This window comes from Acipenser ruthenus, unplaced genomic scaffold (assembly GCF_902713425.1).
Source record: "Acipenser ruthenus unplaced genomic scaffold, fAciRut3.2 maternal haplotype, whole genome shotgun sequence".
Lineage (NCBI taxonomy): Eukaryota > Metazoa > Chordata > Actinopteri > Acipenseriformes > Acipenseridae > Acipenser > Acipenser ruthenus.
The window spans coordinates 1-18469 of record NW_026708624.1 but is presented as its reverse complement, the minus strand read 5'-3'; the positions used below and the strand labels follow the sequence as shown (position 1 = coordinate 18469).

At 49.2% G+C, this 18469-nt stretch overlaps 1 non-coding gene and 2 pseudogenes across 1 annotated transcript; all 3 read left to right on the top strand.

The window, feature by feature from the left end:
- Positions 1 to 3418: 3418 nt before the first annotated feature.
- Positions 3419 to 3573, top strand: LOC131734772 (U2 spliceosomal RNA; annotated as a pseudogene).
- Positions 3574 to 10645: 7072 nt separating this feature from the next.
- On the top strand, positions 10646 to 10815 carry LOC131734769 (U2 spliceosomal RNA; annotated as a pseudogene).
- A 597-nt stretch (positions 10816 to 11412) lies between these two features.
- LOC131734766 (U2 spliceosomal RNA) lies at positions 11413 to 11603 on the top strand. Its single transcript, XR_009327102.1, has one exon. It is a non-coding gene; the product is annotated as a U2 spliceosomal RNA (small nuclear RNA).
- The last annotated feature ends 6866 nt before the right edge of the window (positions 11604 to 18469 follow it).

Here is an 18469-nt window from a genome sequence, read left to right as displayed (position 1 = left end):
TACGAAGACGGCAGTAGACACCCAGGCCGTCTTCTTCTCTGACCATAGGCTCCTGCAGGTAACATTGCAGGTCCCTCAGACCTCCCAGATGGGGTCAGGGGTCTGGAAATTAAACACCTCCTTACTCGATGACCCCTCCATAGCTGCAGCCTATAAGAGCAGGCTTGTTGAGTGGACCACTTTGCGTGACCTATTTAACTCCCCTATAGAGTGGTGGGAGATGGTCAAAATGAGAACTAAGGGTTATTTCATAGCAGCAGGCAAGAGGAAAGCAAAAGAAAGGAGGGCCAAATATAAATACCTGAATGCTGCCCTCCAGCGTCTGAGCCTGCTTCAGCTTCGGGGGTTCCCTGTAAGCGACGAGATAGCCCAGACCAAGCTAGATCTTTCAGTGCTTTGTAGGGAGGAACAACGAAAGGTCATGCACAATGCAAAAGTGCAAAAAATGGAGGAAGACGAAAAGTGTACTCGCTTCTTCTTCCAGAAAACGAGGGAGAAGCGGCACTTGATGTCCTCCATGCTCGACAGCAGGGGGAGGATAGTAGAGGATAGTGAGGGAGTGAAAAAAGTGGTAGAGAACTTCTATAGGGACCTGTATAACATCAAAGCTACAGATGACACCCTGATAGAGTGGTTCCTGAGCCAGTTGGAGCCTGACTCAGTGCGGGACGACGAGGAGGAGGAGAAGGACCCAGAACTCACGCTGGAGGAGCTCACCCAGGCGGTTAAGACCATGAACACCGGTAAGACGCCAGGTCCAGATGGCATCCCGGGTGAGTATTACCATCTTTTTTGGGACACGCTAAAAGTCCATTTAGCGGAGGTCTACAGAGCGGTCTACAGGGAGAAGCGGTTGGGCCCTTCTATGCGGGAGAGTGTAATTACTCTCCTTCATAAGAAAGGGGAAGTTAAAGATCTACGGAATTGGCGCCCAATCAGCCTCCTTTGCGTGGATTACAAGATACTAGCCAAAGCTCTGATGCTCCGGCTACAAGTACACCTCCCTTTGGTCATTGGCCCTGACCAGGCTTGTGGCGTCCCAGGGAGGTCCATCACGGATATTTTAATGTTAACAAGGGACATTCTGGCTTATTCTAGAGAACGGAACCATCCCCTCTGCCTGTTCAACCTTGACCAGGAGAAGGCGTTCGATAGGGTAAGCCATGAATATATGTACAAAGTGATGGACCAGATGAAATTCGCTCCTGGACTTAGGGAGTGGGTTAAAACCATATATACAAACATTAGTACCCGAGTCTTGGTGAACAGGCACCTGACTGGTAAAATATCTATCCAGTCAGGGGTCAGACAGGGTTGCCCACTATCCCCACTGCTATATGTCGTGTGCATTGAACCCCTCCTGCAGGCAATTCGTAGGGATACCAATATAACTGGTTTCCAGCTGCCTGGATCCAACGGGGTCCAGGTCAAAACAACAGCATATATGGACGATGTGTCACTCATTTGCACCAACACATCGTCGGTACCTCGGATTAGTAATATCCTTGAGAAGTACTGCACGGCGACCGGGGCAGTGATTAATAAGTCCAAGAGCGAAGTCTACGTGTCTAAAAATTGGCAGGTAGATAGGGAACTGTCGGACATGTACCCTGTCAAAAAGGACAAAATCAAGATTCTGGGCCTCATTTTCGAGAACAATAGCTCGGGGGCCCAGAGCTGGACGGCGGCCATTAACCAGGTCCGTAAAAAGATTGGCGGATGGAGCACAAGATCCTTAACAATGACGGGTAGAGTATTAATAACCAAGTCTATACTGTTCCCCATCCTCTCTTATGTAGGAAAAATCTTTCCCCCAGACAGGACCACCAAAAAAGTGGTGGACCGCATTATCCACCGCTTTATCTGGGGCAGCAAGATGGAGAGGGTAAAGCGAGCCACTCTGAGTAAAGCCGACAAGAAGGGAGGTAAGGGGGTCCCGGACGTTGTGCAGCTCACCCGAGTGCAGGGGCTCACGCAAACTATCAAGAACATCCAGGCCCTGGACAGGAAGGTATGTTACATGAATCGTTTCTATTTTGCCACCTGTCTCAGGGCCTTGGGCCTCTGCACTATTGATAACACCGTGCCGTACTCCTGGGACCCCCCATTGTATTATAGAACCTTAAGGGACACTATATATAAATTGGGCTTAGATAAAGCAAAATTGGCCTCCTGGGAATACAAGGTTGTAACTAAATATCTTGCCGGTTCCCAGGAAATTGAAAAAGTAGCTACTTTCTCCCTCACCCAAAGCCAAAAAATCTGGGAGAATGTGTCTCACAGCTGCCTCAGTAATGTCCAGAAGGATATAGCATGGAACACCGTCCACAGTGCACTCCCCACTCGAGCGTTCATGTTCAGGAGGGGACTAGCCCAAGTAGAAACATGCCCCTATGCAAAGTGCCGCAAGAGAGAAACACCAGCCCATATCTTCTGGGAGTGTGATGTGGCTGGCAGTGTCTGGCTCTCTGTCTCTGTCTTCCTAAACAGGTTTGCTGACACGGCCAAGATGACCGCTGAGACTGTGCTCTATGGGCCTGCGGGAGGAATCACTACCAGCACAGCTAAGTGCGTTTGGCGTGTCATCAATGTTGTCAAGCAGATCCTGTGGGAAGGCCGTAACGTCTGTGTCTATCACAAGCAGGAGCTAGACACTATCACCACGACCAGAAGGGCACAAACTCTTATCAAGGACTTTGTAATTCTGGACATCCGGACCCTCGGGAAGGACAAGGCCTGCGCGGAGTGGAGGATCGCCGGACTTCAGGACGTGAAGATGGAATAAGGGAAAAAACTGGAACCGCTAGCTCCTAGGAGCGGGACTACGGGGCACCGCTAAGCCTTTTATTTATTTTGTCATGCCAGCATTCCGCCCTTTTTAGCTGGCATGACCGTTTTTGAACGGTGCCCTGGTTTTATGTAGTCTTTTTGTTTCAGTTTTATGGATTTTGATTTGATTTATTTTGAATGTTTTATTTGATTTTTGTTTTGTTTTGTTTTATGTATCTAAAAGATTTTTAATGTAAACTATTAAAAGTTACATTTTAAGTGTTTTAAAATTTTAGAATTTTAACTCACTGTTTTATACACTGTCCCTTTTCCCCTGTCCCTGTTTTAGATCTAGTTTTATGTTCACTTTTGAACCTTTTTAGAGAGCACTCCCCGGCCCTCACAAGCACTGGTTTTTTATAGATGGTTCTTTTTTTCCAGTCACTTTTAAAACAGCACAGGTTTTTTTCATGTTGATTTTAATCTGTGTCTGTTTTAACCATGTACAAAGCACAATTGTCTTGGTGTTTTTAAATGTATTTTAAATGCTTTTAAAACAAAATGTATGTCTGTATGCATGAATGTCATCTTTAAAAGAAATGTAAAATGAATGAAAAAACGAATGGGTGTAAATGTAAAAAAATGTAAAATCTCAATAAAAGAGTATTAATATCTGATACGTCCCCTATCAGGGGACCATATATTAAATTGATTTTTGGAATCGGGAGATGGAACAGGGGCTTGCTCCGTCCACTCCACGCATCGGCCCGGTATTGCAGTACCTCCGGGAACGGTGCACACCTTTCTCTAACGTTGGTCAAAGTCAGATCTGGATCTCTCCTGTGAGCATTTTGTCTACCCCTGCTGGAGGGAGAGTGCCAGTGTTGATGCAAGTTTTCCCGCCGTTTTACTTCTTTTTTTTTTCTTTCTCTCTTTCTTTCTTTCTCTCTTTCTTTCTCTCTTTCTCTCTTTCTTTCTCTCTTTCTTTCTTGCTGTCTTTCTTTCTTTTATTCACATGTGGTGATGATGTAGACAGCAGCAGGTTGTTTCCTGGGAGCATGCAGCTAACCAGACAAGTGTGGTGGAACATGTCCCTATGCCAGGTCCTTCTTAGCCAGCCATATACTCTGGTTTCTCTTCAGTTCGAATAGATCTTTCTAAGACTAAGGCTTAGAGGGTAGTGGCATTGCCCGCTCCCTCCGAGGGTCTGTGAGAGGTTTGTTCGGGTGAGGAGGAACAGAATTTTTTTTTATTTTTGACTGGCTTTCTTCAGCTCGGCAACTTTTTGGAAGACTAATGCTCAGTCTGGTTTTGGCTTGCCCAATCCAGGCCGAGGGTCTTTCAAGATTTTGTTGACTGTTGAGAGCAGTTTTTTCTTTTTCAGGCGGTTCCAGTTTTTTTCTTTTTCAGGCTTTTCCAGACGTTCCTGGAGTTAGAGAGAAGGAGGACCTACCATCCAGACGACCTTTGAGGACCCTTTGATGACCTAGACGACCTCATCCCCAGCCCTTGATTGTAATCGAGATCCAGACCGAGAGAGCAGCAGGCGCCCAGCAGAGGGCGCCATCTGGGAGGAGCAGAGGGCGGCCCCGGACCCCGAGGAGGCGTCACAGCCACGATTCTTCCTACGTGGTCTCGGTGCCAAGCAGCGCCCCCTACTCCGCCAGGGAAGGACACCGTTCACCTGGGGAGGGGGTCCCTCTTGCGAGGCGACCATCTCCTCAGGGACTAAAGTAATAGTTCCTTCAACTGCCCAGATTTGCTGCTTACGTTGTTTCTTTTCCGTAGAGAGAGACAACCCGGACGTCCAGAGGCTTCTCCCACCCCAATCGGAGGAGCCAGCTGAAGGATGGCGTTCCGGCCAACCCAGGAGACTAGGAGGCACAATGCGGTGCGCTTCACAAGGACCCAGCAAGAGGAAACGGAACCAGGACTGACGAGACTGGAGTTCAGCCGGACCATTCTTCAGAGGGGTATGGGTTTTTCCCCTTCTGACTTGAATTGTTTGGTGAAATTGCCAGGGCTTAAGGAAGTGTTTGAGGTCAGTTTTAGGAACCCCCAAAAGTTACAAGAAATGTGGTCCTTTTGGGGGGAGAATAAATATCTCGCTCCATACAAAGAATTTTGTGTGGATGCACTGACAGACAGAGAAATGAAAGTTGTTACTGTCCAATTTTTCAATGAGGCTGTTAGCGACTATGATATTACAACATGGCTTAACCGCTATGGGAGGGTGTCATCAGAAGGGAGGAAAATTACAGATGAAGATGGGGTTTGGACAGGAGCCAGAAAGAGGCTGGTACGCCTTAATGTTGATCCATCGGGCATTGGAGGCGTCCGCCACATTCCAAACTCCATAGTGTTAGGGCCCAACAGAGGGCTGGTATTCTATAATGGGATGCCAAAACTCTGCAGGAAATGTGGGGAATTAGGACACCTGGTGGCCGCATGTACTGTAGTCAAGTGCAGGAACTGCGGCGCCCCCCACGAGACCAGCCACTGCAGAGAAGAGAGGCAGTGCAATTTGTGTGGAAAGAAGGGGCACCTGTTTAAGGACTGCCCCTCTTCCTATGCCAACATGGCCAGAGCCAGCAAGGCAAATACGAACAAGCCTAGGCCTGAGCAGGAAGAGGGAGAAAGTAACAAAGATCAGTCCACATCACCACCAACAGTATCCAAGACCCAGACTCCAGCACCACCATCATCACCAGCACCCCCCTCACCCCCCCGCCCCCGAGACATGTCCCGTTTTACGAGGACCCCTTCCCCCAGCCCAGAGAGAGAGTACAACAGCTACTCCACTAGCTCCTCCAGTAGCTCCTCTGATGCAGAACACGAGGCAGGGAGGGAGCCCGGACCCAGCAGCGGCCCCCCCCTGAGTAGGGCCCTCTCAGTGCCAGCACTCCCCCTCGGCTCTCGTTATGACGCCATAAGGATTGAGTCCGTGGGGGAGGAAAGCGAAAGCGACAGTGAAAGTGAGAGTGAGAAGGAGGGGAAGGGAGTGAAGAACCAGCAGAGGGTGGGGAAAAGAAAGGGTAGAGACGAGGGGGGGAAAAGAAAGAAGATCAGGATCAAAGACAGCAAGTTGCAGGTGGCCCCCATAAATCCAAAACCAGCTAATGTCCACACAAAGTCCCCAGTCTTGCCCTCGCAGGCAGAGACGGAGGCGAGTGGGACGGCTACACTGCCGCCTAGTGGGCAGGTAGCAGCCAGCCAGGGCATCCCCAGCCAGCCTTCCCAGTCGTTGGCACAAACCCTAGCACACCTCGCAGAAGAGGTGTTCACTAATGCACCGAGGGAGAGGTCGGGGTCAACACCTTCCCTGACCAGCAGTACCTCGGTAGCAATGACCCTCTTCAAGCGAAGGGCCTCCCTTCAAAGCATCCTTGACCCCCTCCCTTGTATGGGCAAAACCAGGGGCCCCCTAGAGGTCCTCCTAGATACAGCACTGGAGGACATGGGAATACCCCTGGACGCGGTAAGCCAGAAGTCTGCTAACAGCTCCAACTCAACAGACAGTAACAGCCAAAGAATGCTGTCTGTCATAACCCCCCCCCCAGGACAAAGCTGACCCACACGTTCCGAGGGGCCCTGAGCAAGTTCCACCAGACTTACCTTGTGGGGAGTTGAATAGCCCCAACAACTCCACGTACTGTGCATATAAAGACGGTGCCTTCTTGGACGAGGCAGCAGTGAGTACCTTCTCAGGGGTGATGGGAGTTGCAAATAAGCCCAAGCCCCCTCGAAGCAAGCGTAGAGCTAAGAGTAGGAAGAGTGTCCCGACCTCCCAATCATAGTCGCTATGGGGTGGACGCAGCGACTCCTTTTCTTGTTAGCTACCCTGATGGCCCTGATATGTGTGTCTGTTAATGTCAGGAGCATCAGGGAGACACAAAAAAGATTTGATGTACTAAACTATCTAGCTAACTTGAAAGCAGATCTCATCTTTCTGCAGGAGTGTGGTATTTCGTCGAGCCCTGATTATAGGGACCTGAAGGAGAGTTGGACCCTGGGGGACTCCTTCTGGTCGGGCTCCAACATAGCCAGAGCCGACGGAGTAGGTATCCTGTTTAAAAACCCATTTATTACCTCCCGCAGCAGCAGGGAGGTAGAACCTGGTAGAATTCTGAGCGTGGATGTGACATACAACAACACTCCCCTCAGACTGGTCAATGTCTACGCACCCACTAACCAAAACGAAAGAGTTCAATTTTTTCCACAGCTGCGTCCACTCCTGCTGGGGAACGTACCCGTCATCGTGTCAGGTGACTTCAATTGTGCTCTGAGGGACGTAGACCGGAGCAGGCCACGCAACGACCGCTCTAGTAGAGTTTTGTCCTCCGTAATATCTGATTTCTCCCTGTGTGATGCAGGTAAGGACCTGGTGCCTCCCTTTACCTGGGTGAGCTCATCTGGGACCTCCTTCTCCCGTATAGATCTCGTCCTGCATACCAGCTCCCTTACGAAGACGGCAGTAGACACCCAGGCCGTCTTCTTCTCTGACCATAGGCTCCTGCAGGTAACATTGCAGGTCCCTCAGACCTCCCAGATGGGGTCAGGGGTCTGGAAATTAAACACCTCCTTACTTGATGACCCCTCCATAGCTGCAGCCTATAAGAGCAGGCTTGTTGAGTGGACCACTTTGCGTGACCTATTCAACTCCCCTATAGAGTGGTGGGAGATGGTCAAAATGAGAACTAAGGGTTATTTCATAGCAGCAGGCAAGAGGAAAGCAAAAGAAAGGAGGGCCAAATATAAATACCTGAATGCTGCCCTCCAGCGTCTGAGCCTGCTTCAGCTTCGGGGGTTCCCTGTAAGCGACGAGATAGCCCAGACCAAGCTAGATCTTTCAGTGCTTTGTAGGGAGGAACAACGAAAGGTCATGCACAATGCAAAAGTGCAAAAAATGGAGGAAGACGAAAAGTGTACTCGCTTCTTCTTCCAGAAAATGAGGGAGAAGCGGCACTTGATGTCCTCCATGCTCGACAGCAGGGGGAGGATAGTAGAGGATAGTGAGGGAGTGAAAAAAGTGGTAGAGAACTTCTATAGGGACCTGTATAACATCAAAGCTACAGATGACACCCTGATAGAGTGGTTCCTGAGCCAGTTGGAGCCTGACTCAGTGCGGGACGAGGAGGAGGAGGAGAAGAACCCAGAACTCACGCTGGAGGAGCTCACCCAGGCGGTTAAGACCATGAACACCGGTAAGACGCCAGGTCCAGATGGCATCCCGGGTGAGTATTACCATCTTTTTTGGGACACGCTAAAAGTCCATTTAGCGGAGGTCTACAGAGCGGTCTACAGGGAGAAGCGGTTGGGCCCTTCTATGCGGGAGAGTGTAATTACTCTCCTTCATAAGAAAGGGGAAGTTAAAGATCTACGGAATTGGCGCCCAATCAGCCTCCTTTGCGTGGATTACAAGATACTAGCCAAAGCTCTGATGCTCCGGCTACAAGTACACCTCCCTTTGGTCATTGGCCCCGACCAGGCTTGTGGCGTCCCAGGGAGGTCCATCACGGATATTTTAATGTTAACAAGGGACATTCTGGCTTATTCTAGAGAACGGAACCATCCCCTCTGCCTGTTCAACCTTGACCAGGAGAAGGCGTTCGATAGGGTAAGCCATGAATATATGTACAAAGTGATGGACCAGATGAAATTCGCTCCTGGACTTAGGGAGTGGGTTAAAACCATATATACAAACATTAGTACCCGAGTCTTGGTGAACAGGCACCTGACTGGTAAAATATCTATCCAGTCAGGGGTCAGACAGGGTTGCCCACTATCCCCACTGCTATATGTCGTGTGCATTGAACCCCTCCTGCAGGCAATTCGTAGGGATACCAATATAACTGGTTTCCAGCTGCCTGGATCCAACAGGGTCCAGGTCAAAACAACAGCATATATGGACGATGTGTCACTCATTTGCACCAACACATCGTCGGTACCTCGGATTAGTAATATCCTTGAGAAGTACTGCACGGCGACCGGGGCAGTGATTAATAAGTCCAAGAGCGAAGTCTACGTGTCTAAAAATTGGCAGGTAGATTGGGAACTGTCGGACATGTACCCTGTCAAAAAGGACAAAATCAAGATTCTGGGCCTCATTTTCGAGAACAATAGCTCGGGGGCCCAGAGCTGGACGGCGGCCATTAACCAGGTCCGTAAAAAGATTGGCGGATGGAGCACAAGATCCTTAACAATGACGGGTAGAGTATTAATAACCAAGTCTATACTGTTCCCCATCCTCTCTTATGTAGGAAAAATCTTTCCCCCAGACAGGACCACCAAAAAAGTGGTGGACCGCATTATCCACCGCTTTATCTGGGGCAGCAAGATGGAGAGGGTAAAGCGAGCCACCCTGAGTAAAGCCGACAAGAAGGGAGGTAAGGGGGTCCCGGAGGTTGTGCAGCTCACCCGAGTGCAGGGGCTCACGCAAACTATCAAGAACATCCAGGCCCTGGACAGGAAGGTATGTTACATGAATCGTTTCTATTTTGCCACCTGTCTCAGGGCCTTGGGCCTCTGCACTATTGATAACACCGTGCCGTACTCCTGGGACCCCCCATTGTATTATAGAACCTTAAGGGACACTATATATAAATTGGGCTTAGATAAAGCAAAATTGGCCTCCTGGGAATACAAGGCTGTAACTAAATATCTTGCCGGTTCCCAGGAAATTGAAAAAGTAGCTACTTTCTCCCTCACCCAAAGCCAAAAAATCTGGGAGAATGTGTCTCACAGCTGCCTCAGTAATGTCCAGAAGGATATAGCATGGAACACCGTCCACAGTGCACTCCCCACTCGAGCGTTCATGTTCAGGAGGGGACTAGCCCAAGTAGAAACATGCCCCTATGCAAAGTGCCGCAAGAGAGAAACACCAGCCCATATCTTCTGGGAGTGTGATGTGGCTGGCAGTGTCTGGCTCTCTGTCTCTGTCTTCCTAAACAGGTTTGCTGACACGGCCAAGATGACCGCTGAGACTGTGCTCTATGGGCCTGCGGGAGGAATCACTACCAGCACAGCTAAGTGCGTTTGGCGTGTCATCAATGTTGTCAAGCAGATCCTGTGGGAAGGCCGTAACGTCTGTGTCTATCACAAGCAGGAGCTAGACACTATCACCACGACCAGAAGGGCACAAACTCTTATCAAGGACTTTGTAATTCTGGACATCCGGACCCTCGGGAAGGACAAGGCCTGCGCGGAGTGGAGGATCGCCGGACTTCAGGACGTGAAGATGGAATAAAGGAAAAAACTGGAACCGCTAGCTCCTAGGAGCGGGACTACGGGGCACCGCTAAGCCTTTTATTTATTTTGTCATGCCAGCATTCCGCCCTTTTTAGCTGGCATGACCGTTTTTCAACGGTGCCCTGGTTTTATGTAGTCTTTTGTTTCAGTTTTATGGACTTTTATTTGATTTACGTTGAATGTTTTATTTGATTTTGTTTTGTTTTGTTTTATGTATCTTTAAGATTTTTAATGTAAACTATTAAAAGTTACATTTTAAGTGTTTTAAAATTTTAGAATTTTAACTCACTGTTTTATACACTGTCCCTTTTCCCCTGTCCCTGTTTTAGATCTAGTTTTATGTTCACTTTTGAACCTTTTAGAGAGCACTCCCCGGCCCTCACAAGCACTGGTTTTTTATAGATGGTTCTTTTTTTCCAGTCACTTTTAAAACAGCACAGGTTTTTTTCATGTTGATTTTAATCTGTGTCTGTTTTAACCATGTACAAAGCACAATTGTCTTGGTGTTTTTAAATGTATTTTAAATGCTTTTAAAACAAAATGTATGTCTGTATGCATGAATGTCATCTTTAAAAGAAATGTAAAATGAATGAAAAAACGAATGGGTGTAAATGTAAAAAAATGTAAAATCTCAATAAAAGAGTATCTGTTCTTATCAGTTTAATATCTGATACGTCCGCTATCAGGGGACCATATATTAAATTGATTTTTGGAATCGGGAGATGGAACAGGGGCTTGCTCCGTCCACTCCACGCATCGGCCCGGTATTGCAGTACCTCCGGGAACGGTGCACACCTTTCTCTAACGTTGGTCAAAGTCAGATCTGGATCTCTCCTGTGAGCATTTTGTCTACCCCTGCTGGAGGGAGAGTGCCAGTGTTGATGCAAGTTTTCCCGCCGTTTTACTTCTTTTTTTTTCTTTCTCTCTTTCTTTCTTTCTCTCTTTCTTTCTCTCTTTCTCTCTTTCTTCTCTCTTTCTTTCTTGCTGTCTTTCTTTCTTTTATTCACATGTGGTGATGATGTAGACAGCAGCAGGTTGTTTCCTGGGAGCATGCAGCTAACCAGACAAGTGTGGTGGAACATGTCCCTATGCCAGGACCTTTTTAGCAAGCCAGCCAGCCAGCGAGGCACAGTTGTAGTTACCCAAGGCACCTTGCACAGCATAGCAGCTTGGCATGACTATTTGTAAGACGCACTCCGCCAGTTTATGTTTTGTTTTTGGTGTTATGTGTGTGTTTTTGCTTTGTTTTGTTTTCTCCTGCTTAAATTGCACATTTCCCCTCTGGAAGCAGCAGCCCGTTTTTTTGGGGTCTGCTTGTGCTTGAAATTTTGCACCCACCTTTGAATCCCCCTGTGCCGTCCGGGCTGGGGGGCCCCGGGCAAGGGCCAAGTCGCCATCGCTTCTCGGCCTTTTGGCTAAGATCAAGTGTAGTATCTGTTCTTATCAGTTTAATATCTGATACGTCCCCTATCATTGGACCATATATTAAATTGATTTTTGGAATCGGGAGATGGAACAGGGGCTTGCTCCGTCCACTCCACGCATCGGCCCGGTATTGCAGTACCTCCGGGAACGGTGCACACCTTTCTCTAACGTTGGTCAAAGTCAGATCTGGATCTCTCCTGTGAGCATTTTGTCTACCCCTGCTGGAGGGAGAGTGCCAGTGTTGATGCAAGTTTTCCCGCCGTTTTACTTCTTTTTTTTTCTTTCTCTCTTTCTTTCTTTCTTTTTCTTTCTCTCTTTCTTTCTTGCTGTCTTTCTTTCTTTTATTCACATGTGGTGATGATGTAGACAGCAGCAGTTTGTTTCCTGGGAGCATGCAGCTAACCAGACAAGTGTGGTGGAACATGTCCCTATGCCAGGTCCTTCTTAGCCAGCCATATACTCTGGCTTCTCTTCAGTTCGAATAAATCTTTCTAAGACTAAGGTTTAGAGGGTAGTGGCATTGCCCGCTCCCTCCGAGGGTCTGTGAGAGGTTTGTTCGGTTGAGGAGGAACAGAATTTTTTTTATTTTTGACTGGCTTTCTTCAGCTCGGCAACTTTTTGGAAGACTAATGCTCAGTCTGGTTTTGGCTTGCCCAATCCAGGCCGAGGGTCTTTCAAGATTTTGTTGACTGTTGAGAGCAGTTTTTTCTTTTTCAGGCGGTTCCCGTTTTTTTCTTTTTCAGGCGGTTCCGGCTTTTCCAGACGTTCCTGGAGTTAGAGAGAAGGAGGACCTACCATCCAGACGACCTTTGAGGACCCTTTGATGACCTAGACGACCTCATCCCCAGCCCTTGATTGTAATCGAGATCCAGACCGAGAGAGCAGCAGGCGCCCAGCAGAGGGCGCTATCTGGGAGGAGCAGAGGGCGGCCCCGGACCCCGAGGAGGCGTCACAGCCACGATTCTTCCTACGTGGTCTCGGTGCCAAGCAGCGCCCCCTACTCCGCCAGGGAAGGACACCGTTCACCTGGGGAGGGGGTCCCTCTTGCGAGGCGACCATCTCCTCAGGGACTAAAGTAATAGTTCCTTCAACTGCCCAGATTTGCTGCTTACGTTGTCTCTTTTCCGTAGAGAGAGACAACCCGGACGTCCAGAGGCTTCTCCCACCCCAATCGGAGGAGCCAGCTGAAGGATGGCGTTCCGGCCAACCCAGGAAACCAGGAGGCACAATGCGGTGCGCTTCACAAGAAACAAGCAAGATGAAACGGAACCAGGACTGACGAGACTGGAGTTCAGCCGGACCATTCTTCAGAGGGGTATGGGTTTTTCCCCTTCTGACTTGAATTGTTTGGTGAAATTGCCAGGGCTTAAGGAAGTGTTTGAGGTCAGTTTTAGGAACCCCCAAAAGTTACAAGAAATGTGGTCCTTTTGGGGGGAGAATAAATATCTCGCTCCATACAAAGAATTTTGTGTGGATGCACTGACAGACAGAGAAATGAAAGTTGTTACTGTCCAATTTTTCAATGAGGCTGTTAGCGACTATGATATTACAACATGGCTTAACCGCTATGGGAGGGTGTCATCAGAAGGGAGGAAAATTACAGATGAAGATGGGGTTTGGACAGGAGCCAGAAAGTGGCTGGTACGCCTTAATGTTGATCCATCGGGCATTGGAGGCGTCCGCCACATTCCAAACTCCATAGTGTTAGGGCCCAACAGAGGGCTGGTATTCTATAATGGGATGCCAAAACTCTGCAGGAAATGTGGGGAATTAGGACACCTGGCGGCCGCGTGTACTGTAGTCAAGTGCAGGAACTGCGGCGCCCCCCACGAGACCAGCCACTGCAGAGAAGAGAGGCAGTGCAATTTGTGTGGAAAGAAGGGGCACCTGTTTAAGGACTGCCCCTCTTCCTATGCCAACATGGCCAGAGCCAGCAAGGCAAACATGAACAAGCCTAGGCCTGAGCAGGAAGAGGGAGCAAGTAACAAAGATCAGTCCACATCACCACCAACAGTATCCAAGACCCAGACTCCAGCACCACCATCATCACCAGCACCCCCTCACCCCCCCGCCCCCGAGACATGTCCCGTTTTACGAGGACCCCTTCCCCCAGCCCAGAGAGAGAGTACAACAGCCACTCCACTAGCTCCTCCAGTAGCTCCTCTGATGCAGAACACGAGTCAGGGAGGGAGCCCGGACCCAGCAGCGGCCCCCCCCTGAGTAGGGCCCTCTCAGCGCCAGCACTCCCCCTCGGCTCTTGTTATGACGCCATAAGGATTGAGTCCGTGGGGGAGGAAAGCAAAAGCGACAGTGAAAGTGAGAGTGAGAAGGAGGGGAAGGGAGTGAAGAACCAGCAGAGGGTGGGGAAAAGAAAGGGTAGAGACGAGGGGGGGAAAAGAAAGAAGATCAGGATCAAAGACAGCAAGTTGCAGGTGGCCCCCATAGATCCAAAACCAGCTAATGTCCACACAAAGTCCCCAGTCTTGCCCTCGCAGGCAGAGACGGAGGCGAGTGGGACGGCTACACTGCCGCCTAGTGGGCAGGTAGCAGCCAGCCAGGGCATCCCCAGCCAGCCTTCCCAGTCGTTGGCACAAACCCTAGCACACCTCGCAGAAGAGGTGTTCACTAATGCACCGAGGGAGAGGTCGGGGTCAACACCTTCCCTGACCAGCAGTACCTCGGTAGCAATGACCCTCTTCAAGCGAAGGGCCTCCCTTCAAAGCATCCTTGACCCCCTCCCTTGTATGGGCAAAACCAGGGGCCCCCTAGAGGTCCTCCTAGATACAGCACTGGAGGACATGGGAATACCCCTGGACGCGGTAAGCCAGAAGACTGCTAACAGCTCCAATTCAACAGACGGTAACAGCCAAAGAATGCTGTCTGTCATAACCCCCCCCCAGGACAAAGCTGACCCACACGTTCCGAGGGGCCCTGAGCAAGTTCCACCAGACTTACCTTGTGGGGAGTTGAATAGCCCCAACAACTCCACGTACTGTGCATATAAAGACGGTGCCTTCTTGGACGAGGCAGCAGTGAGTACCTTCTCAGGGGTGATGGGAGTTGCAAATAAGCCCAAGCCCCCTCGAAGCAAGCGTAGAGCTAAGAGTAGGAAGAGTGTCCCGACCTCCCAATCATAGTCGCTATGGGGTGGACGCAGCGACTCCTTTTCTTGTTAGCTACCCTGATGGCCCTGATATGTGTGTCTGTTAATGTCAGGAGCATCAGGGAGACACAAAAAAGATTTGATGTACTAAACTATCTAGCTAACTTGAAAGCAGATCTCATCTTTCTGCAGGAGTGTGGTATTTCGTCGAGCCCTGATTATAGGGACCTGAAGGAGAGTTGGACCCTGGGGGACTCCTTCTGGTCGGGCTCCAACATAGCCAGAGCCGACGGAGTAGGTATCCTGTTTAAAAACCCATTTATTACCTCCCGCAGCAGCAGGGAGGTAGAACCTGGTAGAATTCTGAGCGTGGATGTGACATACAACAACACTCCCCTCAGACTGGTCAATGTCTACGCACCCACTAACCAAAACGAAAGAGTTCATTTTTTTCCACAGCTGCGTCCACTCCTGCTGGGGAACGTACCCGTCATCGTGTCAGGTGACTTCAATTGTGCTCTGAGGGACGTAGACCGGAGCAGGCCACGCAACGACCGCTCTAGTAGAGTTTTGTCCTCCGTAATATTTGATTTCTCCCTGTGTGATGCAGGTAAGGACCTGGTGCCTCCCTTTACCTGGGTGAGCTCATCTGGGACCTCCTTCTCCCGTATAGATCTCGTCCTGCATACCAGCTCCCTTACGAAGACGGCAGTAGACACCCAGGCCGTCTTCTTCTCTGACCATAGGCTCCTGCAGGTAACATTGCAGGTCCCTCAGACCTCCCAGATGGGGTCAGGGGTTTGGAAATTAAACACCTCCTTACTCGATGACCCCTCCATAGCTGCAGCCTATAAGAGCAGGCTTGTTGAGTGGACCACTTTGCGTGACCTATTCAACTCCCCTATAGAGTGGTGGGAGATGGTCAAAATCAGAACTAAGGGTTATTTCATAGCAGCAGGCAAGAGGAAAGCAAAAGAAAGGAGGGCCAAATATAAACACCTGAATGCTGCCCTCCAGCGTCTGAGCCTGCTTCAGCTTCGGGGGTTCCCTGTAAGCGACGAGATAGCCCAGACCAAGCTAGATCTTTCAGTGCTTTGTAGGGAGGAACAACGAAAGGTCATGCACAATGCAAAAGTGCAAAAAATGGAGGAAGACGAAAAGTGTACTCGCTTCTTCTTCCAGAAAACGAGGGAGAAGCGGCACTTGATGTCCTCCATGCTCGACAGCAGGGGGAGGATAGTAGAGGATAGTGAGGGAGTGAAAAAAGTGGTAGAGAACTTCTATAGGGACCTGTATAACATCAAAGCTACAGATGACACCCTGATAGAGTGGTTCCTGAGCCAGTTGGAGCCTGACTCAGTGCGGGACGACGAGGAGGAGGAGAAGGACCCAGAACTCACGCTGGAGGAGCTCACCCAGGCGGTTAAGACCATGAACACCGGTAAGACGCCAGGTCCAGATGGCATCCCGGGTGAGTATTACCATCTTTTTTGGGACACGCTAAAAGTCCATTTAGCGGAGGTCTACAGAGCGGTCTACAGGGAGAAGCGGTTGGGCCCTTCTATGCGGGAGAGTGTAATTACTCTCCTTCATAAGAAAGGGGAAGTTAAAGATCTACGGAATTGGCGCCCAATCAGCCTCCTTTGCGTGGATTACAAGATACTAGCCAAAGCTCTGATGCTCCGGCTACAAGTACACCTCCCTTTGGTCATTGGCCCCGACCAGGCTTGTGGCGTCCCAGGGAGGTCCATCACGGATATTTTAATGTTAACAAGGGACATTCTGGCTTATTCTAGAGAACGGAACCATCCCCTCTGCCTGTTCAACCTTGACCAGGAGAAGGCGTTCGATAGGGTAAGCCATGAATATATGTACAAAGTGATGGACCAGATGAAATTCGCTCCTGGACTTAGGGAGTGGGTTAAAACCATATATACAAACATTAGTACCCGAGTCTTGGTGAACAGGCACCTGACTGGTAAAATATCTATCCAGTCAGGGGTCAGACAGGGTTGCCCACTATCCCCACTGCTATATGTCGTGTGCATTGAACCCCTCCTGCAGGCAATTCGTAGGGATACCAATATAACTGGTTTCCAGCTGCCTGGATCCAACGGGGTCCAGGTCAAAACAACAGCATATATGGACGATGTGTCACTCATTTGCACCAACACATCGTCGGTACCTCGGATTAGTAATATCCTTGAGAAGTACTGCACGGCGACCGGGGCAGTGATTAATAAGTCCAAGAGCGAAGTCTACGTGTCTAAAAATTGGCAGGTAGATAGGGAACTGTCGGACATGTACCCTGTCAAAAAGGACAAAATCAAGATTCTGGGCCTCATTATCGAGAACAATAGTTCGGGGGCCCAGAGCTGGATGGCGGCCATTAACCAGGTCCGTAAAAAGATTGGCGGATGGAGCACAAGATCCTTAACAATGACGGGTAGAGTATTAATAACCAAGTCTATACTGTTCCCCATCCTCTCTTATGTAGGAAAAATCTTTCCCCCAGACAGGACCACCAAAAAAGTGGTGGACCGCATTATCCACCGCTTTATCTGGGGCAGCAAGATGGAGAGGGTAAAGCGAGCCACCCTGAGTAAAGCCGACAAGAAGGGAGGTAAGGGGGTCCCGGACGTTGTGCAGCTCACCCGAGTGCAGGGGCTCACGCAAACTATCAAGAACATCCAGGCCCTGGACAGGAAGGTATGTTACATGAATCGTTTCTATTTTGCCACCTGTCTCAGGGCCTTGGGCCTCTGCACTATTGATAACACCGTGCCGTACTCCTGGGACCCCCCATTGTATTATAGAACCTTAAGGGACACTATATATAAATTGGGCTTAGATAAAGCAAAATTGGCCTCCTGGGAATACAAGGCTGTAACTAAATATCTTGCCGGTTCCCAGGAAATTGAAAAAGTAGCTACTTTCTCCCTCACCCAAAGCCAAAAAATCTGGGAGAATGTGTCTCACAGCTGCCTCAGTAATGTCCAGAAGGATATAGCATGGAACACCGTCCACAGTGCACTCCCCACTCGAGCGTTCATGTTCAGGAGGGGACTAGCCCAAGTAGAAACATGCCCCTATGCAAAGTGCCGCAAGAGAGAAACACCAGCCCATATCTTCTGGGAGTGTGATGTGGCTGGCAGTGTCTGGCTCTCTGTCTCTGTCTTCCTAAACAGGTTTGCTGACACGGCCAAGATGACCGCTGAGACTGTGCTCTATGGGCCTGCGGGAGGAATCGATACCAGCACAGCTAAGTGCGTTTGGCGTGTCATCAATGTTGTCAAGCAGATCCTGTGGGAAGGCCGTAACGTCTGTGTCTATCACAAGCAGGAGCTAGACACTATCACCACGACCAGAAGGGCACAAACTCTTATCAAGGACTTTGTAATTCTGGACATCCGGACCCTCGGGAAGGACAAGGCCTGCGCGGAGTGGAGGATCGCCGGACTTCAGGACGTGAAGATGGAATAAAGGAAAAAACTGGAACCGCTAGCTCCTAGGAGCGGGACTACGGGGCACCGCTAAGCCTTTTATTTATTTTGTCATGCCAGCATTCCGCCCTTTTTAGCTGGCATGACCGTTTTTTCAACGGTGCCCTGGTTTTATGTAGTCTTTTTGTTTCAGTTTTATGGACTTTTATTTGATTTACGTTGAATGTTTTATTTGATTTTGTTTTGTTTTGTTTTATGTATCTTTAAGATTTTTAATGTAAACTATTAAAAGTTACATTTTAAGTGTTTTAAAATTTTAGAATTTTAACTCACTGTTTATACACTGTCCCTTTTCCCCTGTCCCTGTTTTAGATCTAGGTTTATGTTCACTTTTTTAGAGAGCACTCCCCGGCCCTCACAAGCACTGGTTTTTTATAGATGGTTCTTTTTTTCCAGTCACTTTTAAAACAGCACAGGTTTT